We start from the raw sequence: 16,701 nt of genomic DNA on the forward strand, positions 1-16,701 counted from the left end.
CCCCTACTGTGATATGCCCTGTGGAAACTCACTAATGGCTGGAAAATGGTAATCTTCCCCCAAGTCCAGCATGCCCTGTGATGTAGATGTGCCACACCCAAACCCAGTCAAGTAAATATTTTGCCAACAAAATGGAAGAACCCCAAGAAAAGAGCTTAGGGGAGGAGAAAGGGCAGTCTATCATTCCCGTACTTTCCGAAAGAGCCTCGGGCTACTAAGCATATTTATTCAGCAGACCAAAGGTTTTAATATGTAACTGAGCTATTGCTCCAGTGGTGATGATGACATCATGGTAGCTCCCTATTGTATAGTGGAAAATTCCCCTACACATTTTTCTCTGTGCTGCCAAGAAGCCAGCTAAAAATAACCATCTGACTGATCAGAATGCAACTTACTAAGGAATTCTGTTCATCCTTGTCACGTGGTCTCCCAGAACGTGAGGCTTCAGGATAGAACTGAGAATAAGCATTTGGTCTTTATCAATGCCATTAGCCGAAAGGCCTACGTGTCGACATGACAGTGTACAGTGCCTCCGTACGTTAGTTTTATACAGGTTTGAGGTCATTACACTTCTGTGGGGGGAATGTTCTGATATCCTTTTATTACATGTTTCTCCAGCCTGGAACATCTAAGCCTAATTATTCACACAAGACAATACCAGAACATTAAGGCTGTCATCAAGGGCAGACTTGAGGATGGCACATGCTTGTTATGCCAGCCACGCTGGAAACTGAGGCAACGAGACCCCAACCCCAGGACTTGCCTGGACTATACAGTTCACACCTAGACTGGGAAACTTAATGAGACCCTGTCTCAGAATGAAAATTAAAGATGACTGGGACCGTACTTAGTGGTGGAATGCTTGCCTGGCAGACGTGAGGCTCTGCACTCAATTTCCAGTACTTCAAATTACGTGCATACGTGTGTGCGTGTGTGCATGTGTGAGTTTCTTTTTTCATCTGTGTGGCAAAATATCTGGCAGAGGGAAGGAATAATGTATTTTGGCCCTAATTTGAGAGGAAGTTAAGGCCACAGGAGCTTAAGACAAATGGTCACACTGTATCCACAGTCAGGAAGTGGAGAGCGCTGAATGTCTATACTCAGCTTATCTCTTTTTTATTCAGTCTAGGACCCCAGGCCATAGTATGATAATACCCATGATCAGGGTAGTTTTTCACACTTAACCTAATCTTTTTTTTTTTTTAAATCCCTCATACACATGCCCACAGGTTCATTTTCATAGGGATTCCATGTCTTCTCAAGTTGGGAACCAAGATAAACTATTACTCTGTGTGCGCGCGCACACACACACACACACACACACACACACACACACACACACAGAGATGCATCTGAACACAAAGATCATATGCAAATACCTGGTCAAAAAGTTGAGAAGAGGAGACCAAGTGCTCTTCCCTAAGTGGAACATCTTTATTAATAAACCCCTTACCTCACCATGGCTTACAGAATGAGGAGAAAGGAGCCCTGTGAAATGCTGTCCTCTGCAAATGGCAGGGCTGTTGCACACATGAATTCACAGAGCAGCGGGTACCCACTCAAGATCAAATGGGCCAAAATGCAGGAGATGAGGGAGATGGTCTCCAGGCCCCGCCCCTTAGTAAAAAGCTATTAGCTGCCAAGGGGCGGGAGAAATTACTCTCCCCTGAGAGTGTGCCCACCTGTAGGTTTCCAGCATGCCAGCAGATGGCCTCACACCCATCTACATACAGGCCACACCAAGTGGACTTAATCAGTTATCAAAAAGAAAAAAGAGAAATGACATTAAAGACAGGAATGCGGAGCAAACTGAGGGGGGCGAGGGGAGATGCATATGATCATATTTTGTTTTATTACACATATGAAGTTGTCAGAGATACTAAAGTATAAATTAGCTTTTGAAAAGTCACATGCAAAGCGATTCCTTGAAGTACAACTAGAAGACGAAGTACAATGATTAAAAAAAAAAACAAAACAAAACAAATATTCAACAGTGTAGTCATAAAATGACTATAAAACAACCATAGAGCTATGTGTGTTGTTGCCATCTAATACCTTTGCAGTACTTAGGAGACAAGGACTGCTGTCACATGATGGGAGGAGAAGGATGTGTCACAAACAATGTGTTAAATCATCATAGAGCATAGTGCTTACTTACTTCTGTGTATTGACAAAGCCTGAAGGAGAGTCTCCAACATTGAAGCAGAATTATCCCTCAGTGTAGGAAGCTCTTACCATTTATTTTCTCATTTTTTTCCCTACATCTTTTTTTTTTTAATGTATTGGTGCTTTTATAATTAGAAAAAGAACAATTTGTGTTCAAACACAAAGGCAAAAGAAACCCAGGCCCTAGTATAGGAAGTAAATTACATTTGCAAATATGACCTTGGGAAGCAACTTTTTTTATTTCTGCTTTCGGTAGTTTTAAAATAAAATGGCACTAGAAGAGAATGTGGGGCCTTATTGTCTTGGCGTTCCTCACACCAACTTTTCACAAAAACAGTAGTGCCAACTGCAGAATTCCCACGGGCTCTGTAGGCTTGTGGCTGGCCCTAGGAAAGACATAACCCTGCCAGGAGGACAATGATTGTTCTTTCTCTGGAGTAGGTAGGCTAAGCCTACCTATGGGAGACAGTTTATATGGCTACTAACCTTCTCAGAAATTTAATTGTGCAGTTGCTTTGTCCAGTTAGGAAAATGTGTCCACAAAACAGTTCTAGAACACACTGTTCTATTGGTTGGTGCTGAGTATGACTCATCACCTAAGTATCCATGTCAATAGCTCGCTGTGTGACTGGGAAAGTCATTGTGTACTCTGGCTCTCAACCTACCTGCTAAAAAAAATATGCAAATCCCTGGCCTCTGGACTCTTTTCAGGAAGTAGGGGATATCAAAAGTCATTCACATATTTCAAAATCATAAAATAATTGTATAGCTCCTGCTACCTAGTGACTTCACTTCTTCTCAATAGAAAATGACTCTAAGATCTTGCAATATGAGAGCTGTATAATTCCAACCAACTTATAACAATCCAGCTTAACCAGTAGGTGTTTTCCACCATAGCCTGGTGCTATGCAAGCCTCCATTTTGACCTGTGTTGTTTTCCATGACTATATTCTTCACATAGCACAAGTGAGGCAAAGCCTGCCTTGCATCTTCCTACTACGTGCATCATCATTCAGGACACGTCTGTAGTGGTCACAGGTGCCACTGGGAGCAAATCCAATGACAGAGCCAGATAAGCAATTGGAATGTTCCACCATGCCCTTTAGCTTAAGCCAAGAGGCAGTTAACTTATATGCCTAAAGTCTATACGTCAGTTGAAAGATGAAATGAGTCATTAGCTCCATTCAAAATATGTTAAGATTGCCACTGGAGTGAGGCAGGGTAATGGCATAGCTACCCAGGGAATGATACTAGTTCACTCCCAAGATCAGTCTTTAAGTGAATGGCTCATTCATTGCTTCTGTCTAGGCCTGCCTCATAGAAGGGGGATAAAGTATATAGATGGATCACAACAAATGGTGGTTTCCTCCACCATAAAATCAGTACAATTTTTTCAAAACCTTTTGTGGAGATTTCCCAACAGGATCTGCCCAGTGTGATAAGTTAAGTACCTTCTGCAATGCTTCCACTCTAGCTGGGGACCACTGATGTCCCTCCCTACTCACAGTGAACCCAGCAAACTCTTCAAATGCCAACGTCACACAAAGCAAGACTTCCAGGAAGGAAACTGCTTCAGCCATGAGTCAGGCATCACTGGTGACTCTCACCCAAGAGTAAGCAGGACCATTGGGAGAATAAAAATTTAAGGAAAGTTGTTTTGTGATTCCATGAGGTGGTGTGTCTTGCTATTAGAGTCCATAAGATGGTGTGTTACTAATTAACAGAGATTCGTGATCACTTTCCCAATAACAACAACTCAAACACAGAAGTTCACAAAGCACCCTCAGACATGTCTGCAGTATACTTTTTTACTTGGTGTTTTATTTTAGCATCACTCGTGTCTTGCTTGGGAATTAAAATATTTTTTCCTTACTTCCACTTTTCCTTTCTCTTTCTCTATTCCTTGCCTTTTTTTTTTTTTTTTTTTTCTACTTGCTTTTTTTTTTTTATTGAAGTAGGCCATTGTTTTACACACATAAAGTATTAAAACAAGATACATCTTACCTTCTCTTTTTTCCTATTTTTCCTTCTATCCTTTCTATACCAAATGGTCACCCACAAGAGTAGAATATCCATTTATCTGTTCTAGAAAAATGTTTCTATTATTGACTAAAATGTGAATTTATTTCTATGTCTATCAAAAAATATGCAAATTATTTCTCAGACCCTTCAGAATTTAGAATCAGTCAGAAATATGGAATGACCATTTTAGGCATTACACATGAGAAAACTTGTTTACGGTGATGGCAGCTAATAAAATTATTAGCTAACAGTTTTCTCATTCCTTCATCTCCAGGGAATCCTGACTCTCACTGAATACATAAATCGAAAGCTGAGTACAGAACTGCAAAGAGATGCTTTTAAAAATATCTTGGAGGTTTTTTAAAACACACATACACACACACACACTTTAATTAATTCTTTAAGAATTTCAAACATGCATGCAGAGTATTTTATCATATTTATCTCTACTTCTCCCTGTAACTCTTCCTAGATCCACCTGCCATCCATTTCTCAATTTCATGTCTTTTTAAAAAAATAGCCCAGTGTGTCCAGTTTGTGTTCCCCATATACTCCTGGATGTGGGGCCATCCACTGGCACATGGTCTATCTACCAGGAACCACACCCCTGAAAAAAACTGCTCTCCCTCCCCGAGGCCACCACATATCAACAGCTCTGCAGCTAGGAATGGGGGCCCATACTAGAATACATTAACTGGCTTGACCCCATGCACGTTTTGTGCAGCAGCCACAGACACTGTGTGTTTGTCAATGCAGTGGTCCTGTCGTATCTGGACGACACTGTTTTACTTTGTTCCTCACTAGGGCAGGGGCTATGATATAGCTGTTCCACTGGTGGCTAAGAGCCCAGTGGATGCCTATTGTATGCATTTTGACCATGAGTTTCAACATTAACCATCATCCACTAAACATAGAAAATTCTCTCTTGAGGTCTGAGAGCTATGCTGGTCTATGGATATAGAGACATGAATATAGAGAACAGTTTGATACTATGTCTATTTAGCAAAACAGTAATGATAGGTTCATCACCAGGGCCTGCGAGCTTTCTGACTATGGGTTTTGGATGATTTATAGCCCCTGGAATAGGCCTTAAATGCAGTTAGAAAGTGGTTGTTACCTCCGCAATATTTGTACCATTATTGCACTTGTGGTATATCTTATCATACAGATAATTACCATAGGTTAATATATGGGTTAAATTGTTGATAACTCCCACTCACCCACCCTAGCTGCCTGCATAACATTTTCTAGTCCTATAGAAGCCAGCCAGCAACGGGTACACTTACTGGTCAGTGACAACTTGAATTCTCTATGTCTTGTGATCAAAAAGTATTAGTGTCTTCAGCAATAGGGACTTAGCATCACTTCCTGACCAATCAGCAACAACAGCAATAGCCTGTGTTGCCTGGGGGATGTATCTGGGGTAACATGGCCAACAACTCGAGGAGAGGTATCACATATCTGACACTGGGCTTTTATTTGGCAATCTATGGCCTTTGTAGGGTGGCCTGAATTAAACTCTGCCATATGGATTTATGAAATAATACGTTTCTATATGTCTTTTTCAAATATCCTTAGGGTCAGTTGTATCTTCTTCCCACTGCTAGGAAGATTTTACTGGAGGAGAAAGAGTGGAGGTAGAGATCAGATGTGGAGCTTCCTGTTATAGCAATGAAACAAATAAGGGAGGCTGGCATGGGCTCAGGAGAAGGCACCTGCCGCCAAGCCTGAGGATCTGATTTTGATCCCCAGGATCCACATGATGGAAGGGTAAAACCACCAAGTTGTCCTTTGACCTCTGCCTAAGCAAATATTTAATCTTTAAGAAGAAGAAAAAAAAAGAAAACCCCAATTTTCACAAATCCTAATCACTCAATAACACATAAATAAGAAATGGCTCCACCCCTTCCTCTCTTGGAAGCAGGCTATAAAATACTTATGTCTGTATCCATAGACACATAGACAAACAGTACTCTTAGCCTGACTGGGAGAAGATTATCTTTCATGAATGATGATGAACACAGAGACACTCGGCACTCTGGTGTTAAGAACAAGCAACAGTTTGATGCTCACCACCAAAAGTGACATTGATGCCACCTCCTCTAAGGATCTGCAAACATCACAGAGGAAGGGGCAGAGAGAATGTAAGACCTGGAAGATAGAGAGGAGAGCAGTGAGATGCTGTCTTCTGGGCAGAAGAAAAACAAAAGGGAAAGCTGAAGATATGGGTAGATTGCTATTTGCCTGGCATTCATTGATTCCCAGTACAGAGAAAGGAAGGGAAGAGAAGAGAAGAGAAAGGGAGGGAGGGGAGAGAAGGGAAGAGGGAAAAGGGGGAAGAGAGAGGAGGGGAGGAGAAGGAAGAAGAGGAGGAGAGAGGAAGAAAATATGGTTCTAAACTGTATGTTTCTCACTTTTAAAGAAGATAATTGAGGTGACCAAGAAGCTATTGAATACCCACACTACTAAATACATTAAGAAAACAGAAATTTGTGGTATAGGATTCAAATGTAATTTTATTCTTCAGAATATATATATATTTCTACTCTAATATGAGGTATTGTACCCATATAACTCAATTATAATACAAAGTTTACTTCCAATACTTTGAAAATGCTATTATAGGCTGTTTAGGATAAATAAGTTATACAAGTTGATTATTAGCTGATCAGCTCATGGACATGTTAATTGCTGGTCTACTTTTATCACAAGAATATACATCTTAGGTGCGGTAGGTAGATATGATTCTAAAGAAAGTTAAAGTAGGATAATTAGATAAGATCTTCAAAAATATCAGAGATATGCAGAATATGGCATTTAAAATGTTTTTTTATTATTTTAAAGATTCACTGACAATGAGACAGGTTAACTTCTGGCAACACCCAGCCTTCCGCAAAGAGGATGATGAGCATCAAAGAACCTCATTGTGGAGATGGCTTCAAATGTCACAAATAAGCCACTGGGGAAAATGTCCTTATTTCTACCACAGACATAATTCTGCCTAAAAAAGGGCAAGCTTGGATAGAGGTAGAGTGGACAGCCAAACTCTGCCAAGACAGGGTAAGCAAGTCCTCAATAGTTCCTGCCTCACAATTATGTCTGTCAGATATATTGGGCCAGAAGGCTGAAGAAGATGCTCCAACATTATAGAAATTTGGGTAACTATTCAGGTAGAAAACTGTCTCTGTCATCTTCTCATATGGAAAGCTACTAACCTACACTCCTGGCATACTCAGGTAATCAAGTTTATTTCTTCTCAAGTCTCTGATAGAGTTGAAGACCAGGTAGCTTAGTTTTACAATGAAGTTTAGTTGTTTAGGGGTTAAGATGATTTTAGGTCTAGATAGATGTTTTAAGTTGATAATAACAAGATGTGATGGAGATTAATTTACGTTCAGAATTTTAGATGCACCAAGATAGGAAAGATGTTTTCTTCAAGGCTGTCAGATACCAATAGCTAAAATACTAAGAATGTAACATTTATATAATTCCTGATTGCATCATGGTTCTTCTTGCTATAGGTAGTTTATTGTATATATGTGTAATAATACAGATATATATGTAAAAAATATAAAATGTTAAAAAAAAAACAGAAATTTAAGAATTATTTCTCTGTCCTTATTCTGTCAAAGTGGGACATGAAAATGAGACACATAACAGTTTACCAGAAGATAAAATGAATTTGTTCACTTTCCCCCCCATCACCGTTATCTCAAAACCTGTCATGACATAAGCAAGAACACTGCTTGAGTAAGAAGTAAAATGCACATTCTGGAGATGGGAGGAGTAGACTATTAATTAATTAATTGATATTTTTACTTGATAACTAATGCAAAAACATCTTGGATGCCTCTAAATGTGCTAAAATATCTCTTGGCACCCATGCTTATTTCTCTTATTACGTGGCTTAAGAAAATAAAATAAATTCCACACCCCTCTTCTTGCTTGACATTCCAAAAAAGCTTGCAATCCTCCTACTCTCTGCATGATACCATCCTATGGAAGTTTCCCCAGCACGTGTGCCATTTGGCCAGAGGGCCTAAGGATGCCACCGCCTCCCTCCTTCACTTCAGCTCTTGCAGCCATGATTGCTGATCTTGGTCCTGCCTTTCTCGTGACCTAGTTATCATTTCCTGCAGACCAAGAAGAGACAGGTAGAAAGTAGTCTGTCAGCATCTTGTCCCAACAGATGCTTTAGTTCTTGAATGTCTTCCAGTTCCCAGGAGTGAGTAACAGCCACATAGCATGATTGTACTTGAGCCTTCAGACTCTCTTCTCTAAGCCATGAAACGATGCTCCGCAGGGGTTTGACATGAGCATAATCAAACCACTCGCTCACCAGGGTGTGGAAAAGAGGAGAGTGGGAAGACAATGCCTGGGAAACTAGATGGCAAAAGGCACATTAACCTCAGGCAAAAGTGATAGCCCGGACGGAAGTAAAGGGGTCTGGCTCCGCCTCTCTGCCTCCTGAAATTACTTAAATATCTTGGAGCTAGGCCTTTCAGGTCACCCACTGCTTCCAGAGGCATCTACAACAGACAAGGTTCTCACGAACACCTGTATGCTTGGGAGCCTAGTAGAGGAAGAGAAGCCCGACCTGCTGATGTTCTGTTTGTGGCCATCAGCTGCGATTTGGCTATCCCAAGAACTGCTTAGAAGCCTCTGCTCTATCTCCCCCTGAGCCCTTCAGTGCTCCTAACTCCAAGGTCTTTCTCCAGTGTGTCTTCCCTCACTCCTAGAGCAGCCAGATCATTGTCTTTCTTAGCCATTGTGTCTTATTTATCACTGAAGATGTAATCAGAGGCCTGGTTTTCCAGGCAGTGAGATGAAACAAGATTTGAATCTTTACCGCGAACTCTCACAGGGGTTTCTGTTTTTCACACCACGTACTCACCCTCACCATCATATCCTTGTCTATTTGACGCCTCACAAATGTCTACACAATGATCTAAACACATTGGGTTACTCCCACCGTTATTTCCTATATCTATGAGTCCCTAATTCTTTTTCACACTTTACCTCCAACTCCCATTTTTCTCACTCACCTCTGCTGTCTGGTCTCAAGTTTCAGAACTCACTGTCTGTATTAATACTCTAAGTAATAGCTCTCACCCCAGTGAGAGAATCAAAGATTAGTAGGAAAGCAATACGAAGGAGGAACCAGTCACCAATGTTGTACTTGGTTGGTCACCTTGGGGAAGAAAAGCATGTTGGCATATCACACCAGGCCATCTTTCCTAGGGGGCTATTTTTCTTTTTAAGCAAATCACCCTTAAATTTTTTTATAATAAATTTATTTATTTATTTGTGTACCGCAACACACACGTGGACTCAGACAACAACTTGGAGGAAGGACATGGTTCTCCCCTTCTACCATGTGCGTCCTGTGCATTGAGCTCAGGCCATCATGATTGGCAGCAAGCACCTTTACCTGCCATTTTACTAGCCTCTAGCTCATTTTTAAAATGTCCATCAATTATATAAACCATTAGAAGCTTTCAACGTATTATTGCTGCATCACTGTCACCACAATATTTTGACAGAAACAACTTATGAGAGGAAATGCTTACTTTGTCTTGTGGCTCTTGGGGGTTCAGTTCCTAATGGAATGGAGAGTAGAGCATTACAGGTCAGTTCATGGTGAGGGAACATGTGGCTGAGGTTGTTCAGATTGCTGACAATAGACAGTAGAACAGAGAGAGAGCCCTCCACCAATGGGGGAGCTGGACATAGTCTTCAAAGGCCCTCTTTCAGTGACACCACCAGCTCAGTGTCATATTCCAAAGGTCCCACACTGTCCCATAATACCACCAACATGGAAACAAGCGATAGATAGATAGGTAGATAGATAGATAGATAGATAGATAGATGCATACATACATACATACATACATACATACATACATACGTACATACGTATGTACGTATGTACATAGATAAACAGACAGATAGATCGGTGACAAACATTTTAGATTCAATCCTTAACAACTAGGTTAAATGATCATATAAGAAAATGCTAATGCATGACTTGTAAGCCTATATTTTATTTTACTTTGCTGTCAGAGGTGCTTTATTGAGAAGTGTGGCCCTAGAATTCACAGTATTAACAATAGGCTCTCTCAGAAGGCCCATTTCTCCGTAAGCTTCAGTCCTTATTTGTGCTTGAACATGGTTTTCTCCTGAGCTTGACCATGTTTTGCTTCCAGAAGCTTTTTGACGCGTCTCAGAGGATATTGCCTCAGGACAGGCAAAGCTGGCTAGACCTACAAGGTCAGCTCAGGGTACACAGAGCTCACCTCTAGGGAGAAGCCAGTGCAGATTGTGAACAGGAGTGGGACAGGTCATTTATATACTTTAGGAAGACTTTACTACGGCATTACTATGTGAGTGAGATGGGCTTGGGAGAATGAACAGCATAAAGAACCAGACTGCAATGAAAAGACCTTCTGAGTATTATAGGCTTTTACAAACAGCCAGCCACACACCCTTGGTGACCTCAGCCCAAATGTCTTAGGCCAAGGGCAGCCATGGGGTCTCCTATAATCCCTGGGAACAAGGGTAGGTGTGTCCTCACCAGGTAATGCTCAATTTTAACAATTTTTTGTCAAGACCTTCCTAAAGAGGCTGTGTTTTATTAGTACATATTAATTGCACACTGCTCTGGGTTTCAATGGAGTGTTGCGGTATATCCATGCCCAGTAGTTGATCTGTCTACACACACACACACACACACACACACACTTCCACATTCTCACTCCCCTTCTCCATTTTCATGCTTTCCTTTCTCTTTAATAATAACCCCAGGGAGTTTTTGGTGGTGGTGGTTTGGTTTGGTTTTTTAATTTTTTGTTTTTTGTTTGTTTTTGTTTTTTTTTTTTTTTTTTTTTTACTTAAGCAAAAATATTTTCCCTTAAGAAAGAACACTTTCCAGGAGCTAAATCTTAAGACATAAATAGAAGAGTCATAGTTGGGGAAACTTTACAGGGAGAATGAGATAAAGAGATTTTATTCAGGAATTAGTAACAGAATTTGAAACTCAGAGAAGTGAAAAAATAGTAAGTAATCATTAGCCAGCACAGATAGGGACCACCCTACCATGACCCTGGTCCTAGCTGAGAGGCTAATGAAGTTGCTGGCCACTGCGGTAAGAACAGTCAGTTTCCTTCAGTGGTGTGGCCTGTAGCCGACTGTTTACACTCTATTGGATAGCCCTACACCCAGCTGCATGCACATTGTAGCACTAACTGGATTCAGTGGCTTATAAAATATAAATAAGTAAATTAGACATGGAGTTGGAAAGAAGACATGGGTAGGGTGTTGCCCAAAAAGAGTCAGGAATTTAAAGTGGGGAGCAGAAGGGAGAAATATCATCTAAGTACAGTATATGCACATATGAAATTGCCAGGGAATAAATGCAGTTTAAAAAAATAAATGGAGTACTTTGAAAGTTTTTCCTACATAATGCATTATGGGAAATGAAAAGACCTTGAGTTGTCTCTACAAGAAATCCAACATTAAGATGAACTTTATTTGTAAAAATTTTCAATTTTTATATTTTGAGTTGATATGTGTGTATATTTTTTCAGTGTCATATGAACACAGGCTAGAGATCACAAACTTATTTGCCTTACACTGCCTTCAATAGAGCCTTGAGAACATCAAGTCTTAAGAGTCAAGAAGAAAGTGACAACCTATGTGAATAAGATGAAGTCTACCAAGCTTCAATGGCCTATAAGAAGAAAACCCCAGCACTTGGGAGGCAGAGGCAGGTGGATCTCTGTAAATTCGAGGCCAGCCTGGTGTACAAAGTGAATCCAGGACAGCCAGGGCTACACAAAGAAACCCTGTCTCAAAAACCCAAAAAGAAAAAAGAAACTAACAAAAAAAGAAAACCCTCCTATGTGAATGAGATGAAGTCTACCAAGCTTCAGTGGCTTATGTAAACATGGTACTTATCATGGGGATGTCCGGCACCCCGGAAATCACTAATTTCCCAACTAACTAATCTTGTTATTCTAGTATCTGAAGAATACCTCCCACTCTTAACTCATTACTTCTCAAAACATTCTAATATAAATCCACATTTAAGAGTAAGATGAGGGGGCTGGAGAGATGGCTCAGAGGTTAAGAACACTGGCTGCTCTTTCAAAGGTCCTGAGTTCAATTCCCAGCAACCACATGGTGGCTCACAACCATCTATAATGAGATCCAGTGCCCTATTCTTGCAGGCAGGCATACCTGCAGGCTGAACATTGTATACATAATAAATAAATAAATAAATCTTTAAAAAAAAGAGTAAGATGAATATAGCAAGACATGACACAACATTAAATGAATAAAGCTGGCTACAAATAAAAACAGACAGAGCTCAATAGCCCTTTGATATGTTTAGTTTTGCATTAGGCCCCTCATAGAACCGGTTGCCACTTACTCTCAGTGTGTCGCCTCTGCTGAAGTTGAACCAGAGTCCTATGTCAAAATAAAAAAATGACTACTCAGAGTTTCTCTATGTAACATTTTATTTATATTTGCGTGACTCTTTGGGTACATATATCTATATCTCCCTTATATATAAGAACACTAGAGAATCTCAAGTAACTGGCTTATGGTTCCCAACTAATAATCACGTTGAATCTATCCAGACCCACAGTCTATGGAAATCCATCTCGCTTTCTACCCGTCTCTATTGGCATCAGGGAAGGATAATGAGCATGGCTTGGATCTCTGGGGTCAAGTGATGCTTATTCTAATTGGCTCTCTGGGGAGGAAAGAGTTTATTTGGCTTAAACATCTCAATCACAGGCCACTATGGAGGGAAGTCAAGGCAGGAATCCAAGCAGGGTCAGAAAAGGAGTCATGAAGGAAAGCTGTCTACTGGCTTTCTTTCTTACAGAAGCCAGGACTACCTGCCCAGGAGCATCACTGCCGACAATGGGCTGGGCTTTTGCACATCAATCATTAATCAAGACACGCCCCACAGGCACTCCAACAGGACAATCCAATGGGGGCAATTCTACAATTGAGGCGTCCTCTTCCCAGGTGACTCTAATTTGTATCAATTTGACAAAAACTACCCAACACAGAAGTCATGTCCTGGTCCACAATGCCAGTCTGCAGCTGAATCCCAAGTTCAGCAGTGTCTTGGCTTCTTCCTACACCCATGCTTCTCAATACTTTGCTAGGCTTCTAGCCTTGTGATCTTGCTTTTATGTGTTGTGTCCAAGTGTTAGCAACCTTGGGTTAGCTCGATCTGGTCTTCACTCTCCTTTTTCAGGGTTAGCTGCAGCATTAATGATTAATGAAGGATTAACCTAATGCTTTTTAGGTACCTACGAACTCCTGGAGACAGGCTTTGAGAATGTTCCCATACTCCTGCAATTATAGGTAAAAAGGTTTGTGTGGAGGTTTACATATATAAGCAACGTGCCCCTAGGTTGCTTAGCAACCTCTGACATCATCATCTTCTGCCAGGTGTGTGCCAGACTATAAAAGGGATGACCTGCCACCTTCTCTCTCTCTCTCTCTCTCTCTCTCTCTCTCTCTCTCTCTCTCTCTCTCTCTCTCTCTCTTGCATTTTCTCTATGGGTGCCCCCTATTTCTTTCTCCCTTTGTCCCTTTCCCTTCCCTCAAATAAATGTCTTCATATCATATCCTTTGTGTGCCATCTCATTTTTAATCCTAACAGTGTTTATGTCTATTTTCCTTGAGAGTTAGTCCATTGCTTTCATTAGAGCCTTTAAGGAAGTTAAAATTCCAAAGATCTGAAGAATTGTTTCACTAGGATTTTCTTCAAATTAAAAAAAAATGATGAATGGAATTTAAAAAAAACTGTTACTTGTTATTCTTGGTAATTTTCTAGCCTAACATGAAACGGACTTAGCCCAGAATTTTCTGGAACATACAATGTGCCCAGAACTACTCTCTGTTGCTTCCTATGATAGAGTGCCAGGATTGCTGTTATTTGGGCTACAGATTTCCAGCCCTGGTACCTGCCTCTGTTCCCTCTCAGAAGACCATGCCAGACTCCGCACGTGCATTCCTCATTCAGAAACCTAAGTGATAAAAGTTCCCAGGCTTTATCTCAAGTTTTTCTCTCCAGGCCTGACTGAACAAGCAATTTTCTAAAGCTGGGACCATCGCCAATCAGTTCTTTAAAAAAAAAAAAAAGAAGAAGAAGAAGAAGAAGAAAAGAAAATCCCCCAAAGGAAAATCCAAATGCGTTAAGAAATGTAAAGAATGTGAGTCTAATAATTTATTCTCCATGTCTATTTCCTCCATCAATTCTAAGCTTCCCCCAGACCCAGAAAGACCCGCATGGTATATACTCACTTATAAGTGGATATTTGCCCAATACAGATGTCCTCTGAGAGACTCCACCCAGCCGGGGGATCAGGACAGATACTGGGACTCACAGCCAGACTCTGGGAGAAGTGCTGCGAGTTGTGCAGAAGAGTTGAGGGATAAAAGGGGGGGGGTTGTCAGGAGCTCCACAAGGAGACTATCAAGACTGGCGGATCTGGACCCAGGGCCGGGGGAGCCTGCACAAACTCATGCACCAACTAAGGGAACTAAGAAGAGAACCAGGATTCCCTGTTCAGATGTAGCCAAGGTAGCTCATTCCCTCAACCTTGGGGAAGCATGGGGGGGGGGCAATGGGGGAGGGGGGAGGAAGGCAGGGGAGGACTGCCTCTAACACTCTGGTGCCCGGGATTTGATCACTGCCCCTTGGCGGAGAGGCCCTGTGGGAACACAGAGGAAGAGGATGCAAGCTATCCAGATGAGACCTGATATAAGCTGTGGTCAGATGATGGGGGAGGAGGTCCCCATCTGCTAGAGGTCTAGGGGAGGAGGACCAGGCCAGAAGAGGGAGGGAGGATGGGACCAGGAAGATAAGAGCGAGGGGATTATAATCAGCATGTAATTGGAATAAATTATAATAATAAAAAATAAATTAAATTTTTAAAAAGGCATGTAATGTTGATTTGCGATGAGGATGGTGAAATGTGCAAATCCATACACAGTCAGGTTCCAACACAGTGAGCAACTTCAGGCATCAATAACTCAACATTAAAATCAGCTGAACACTAAGAATCAGACCAAAGTGTTAAAATTACTTTAACGCAGCTTAAAAAAAAAGCTTTTATCTCCAAACTATTCTTTATTAATGACTTAGACATATATATGACATTTTGTTAAGTGAATCAATATCTTTCTAATTCTATACAGCAAGTCTTCTAGCCCTGAAAACAGAAGCATGTGAGCACATTCAGGGGGTCAATTTTCCAGCCTCTAATCCTAAAGTAGATAATATAGATGTGCAGGTTGGATTGTATAGCGTCCAGACTGAAAATATGTATGTTTCTATAAAAGAAAAAAAAAAGCAAATAACAACCAAGTTTGGAGTCACAGGCAACCAGCATAAAACCTCAGGTTCGCCACTGTTCTCACAGCCGTTTCCCAGTAACTGTTTCCCAGCCTCAGAGGCACCCCAGACCCTGAGTAAGATGCAGAAGCTCTGGCTGGTTTAGAGTTTCATAGCCCCCCAAACCAGGAAATGACCCACCTGCAAGATCCTATAAACTCTGCGAAACCCACACCTTACAGTGAAGAGCAGAAACGTCATCATCCTTCAGAGAGTTGCACGCACTCACTGTCAGGAAGGTGTGGCCACAGGGAGCACACACTTCTCCTACGGTGTTGGGGGTTCGCTTCCCCTGTGTGACATGGAAGTGAAACAAAAGCAGCAGGAGGCAAGGTAAGGTGGAGATGATGCTGAACCCTGGTGGGTGACTGCTGCAGGACAGTCAGTCCAGTGGCACATCCAGAGGGTTTCAACATAGCACTTGAAGTAGGAGTGACCACAGGTGGACATACATTAGAATCAGCATGTAGGTTGAAAATCAAACATTTCTTTTATGTAAGATAATTTCTCCTAGGATATAGAGAAATTCCATCTCTTAATTAACATAGTAATGAACTCTTACTTTCTGTTAGGAGTTCTAGTTTGGCCTCCTCCTTCCTTCCTTCCTTCCTTCCTTCCTTCCTTCCTTCCTTCCTTCCTTCCTTCCTTCCTTTTAGTTTGTTTTTTCTGTGTCCTGTGAACCTAAGTCTAACCTAAGTCCTGCTGCCCCAACTCCTGGCATGACCAGCAACCTCATATAAGTGTTTACTCTAACTTCTTTCCACTGAAGCCTCACCCAATGGCTCATAGGTTCTTAATGTCTAGAAGGAAGATAAAGGAGAACTTTCTTTCTCTAGCAAACCGACAGTACTTACATTCCTTTATCAGCAAACCCTGTCCTAACTGATCTTCAAATATTAACTCATGAAACACAAACCTTCCAGACATGGGGATTTTGAGGTGAGCATTCTGCCTGGGAGCCCCATTCCCAGCCCTGGGGATTTTGTATCCACAGCTTAGTCTCCTGTTTCTCAGAAATATGTGGAAACTGTTCACACCTAAGTCTCAGAATTCTTCTTTAAATGAAATTGTCTGATTCTTGTTCTCAGTCA

The sequence above is a fragment of the Acomys russatus genome, chromosome 12, assembly GCF_903995435.1.
Source record: "Acomys russatus chromosome 12, mAcoRus1.1, whole genome shotgun sequence".
Classification (NCBI taxonomy): Eukaryota; Metazoa; Chordata; class Mammalia; order Rodentia; family Muridae; genus Acomys; species Acomys russatus.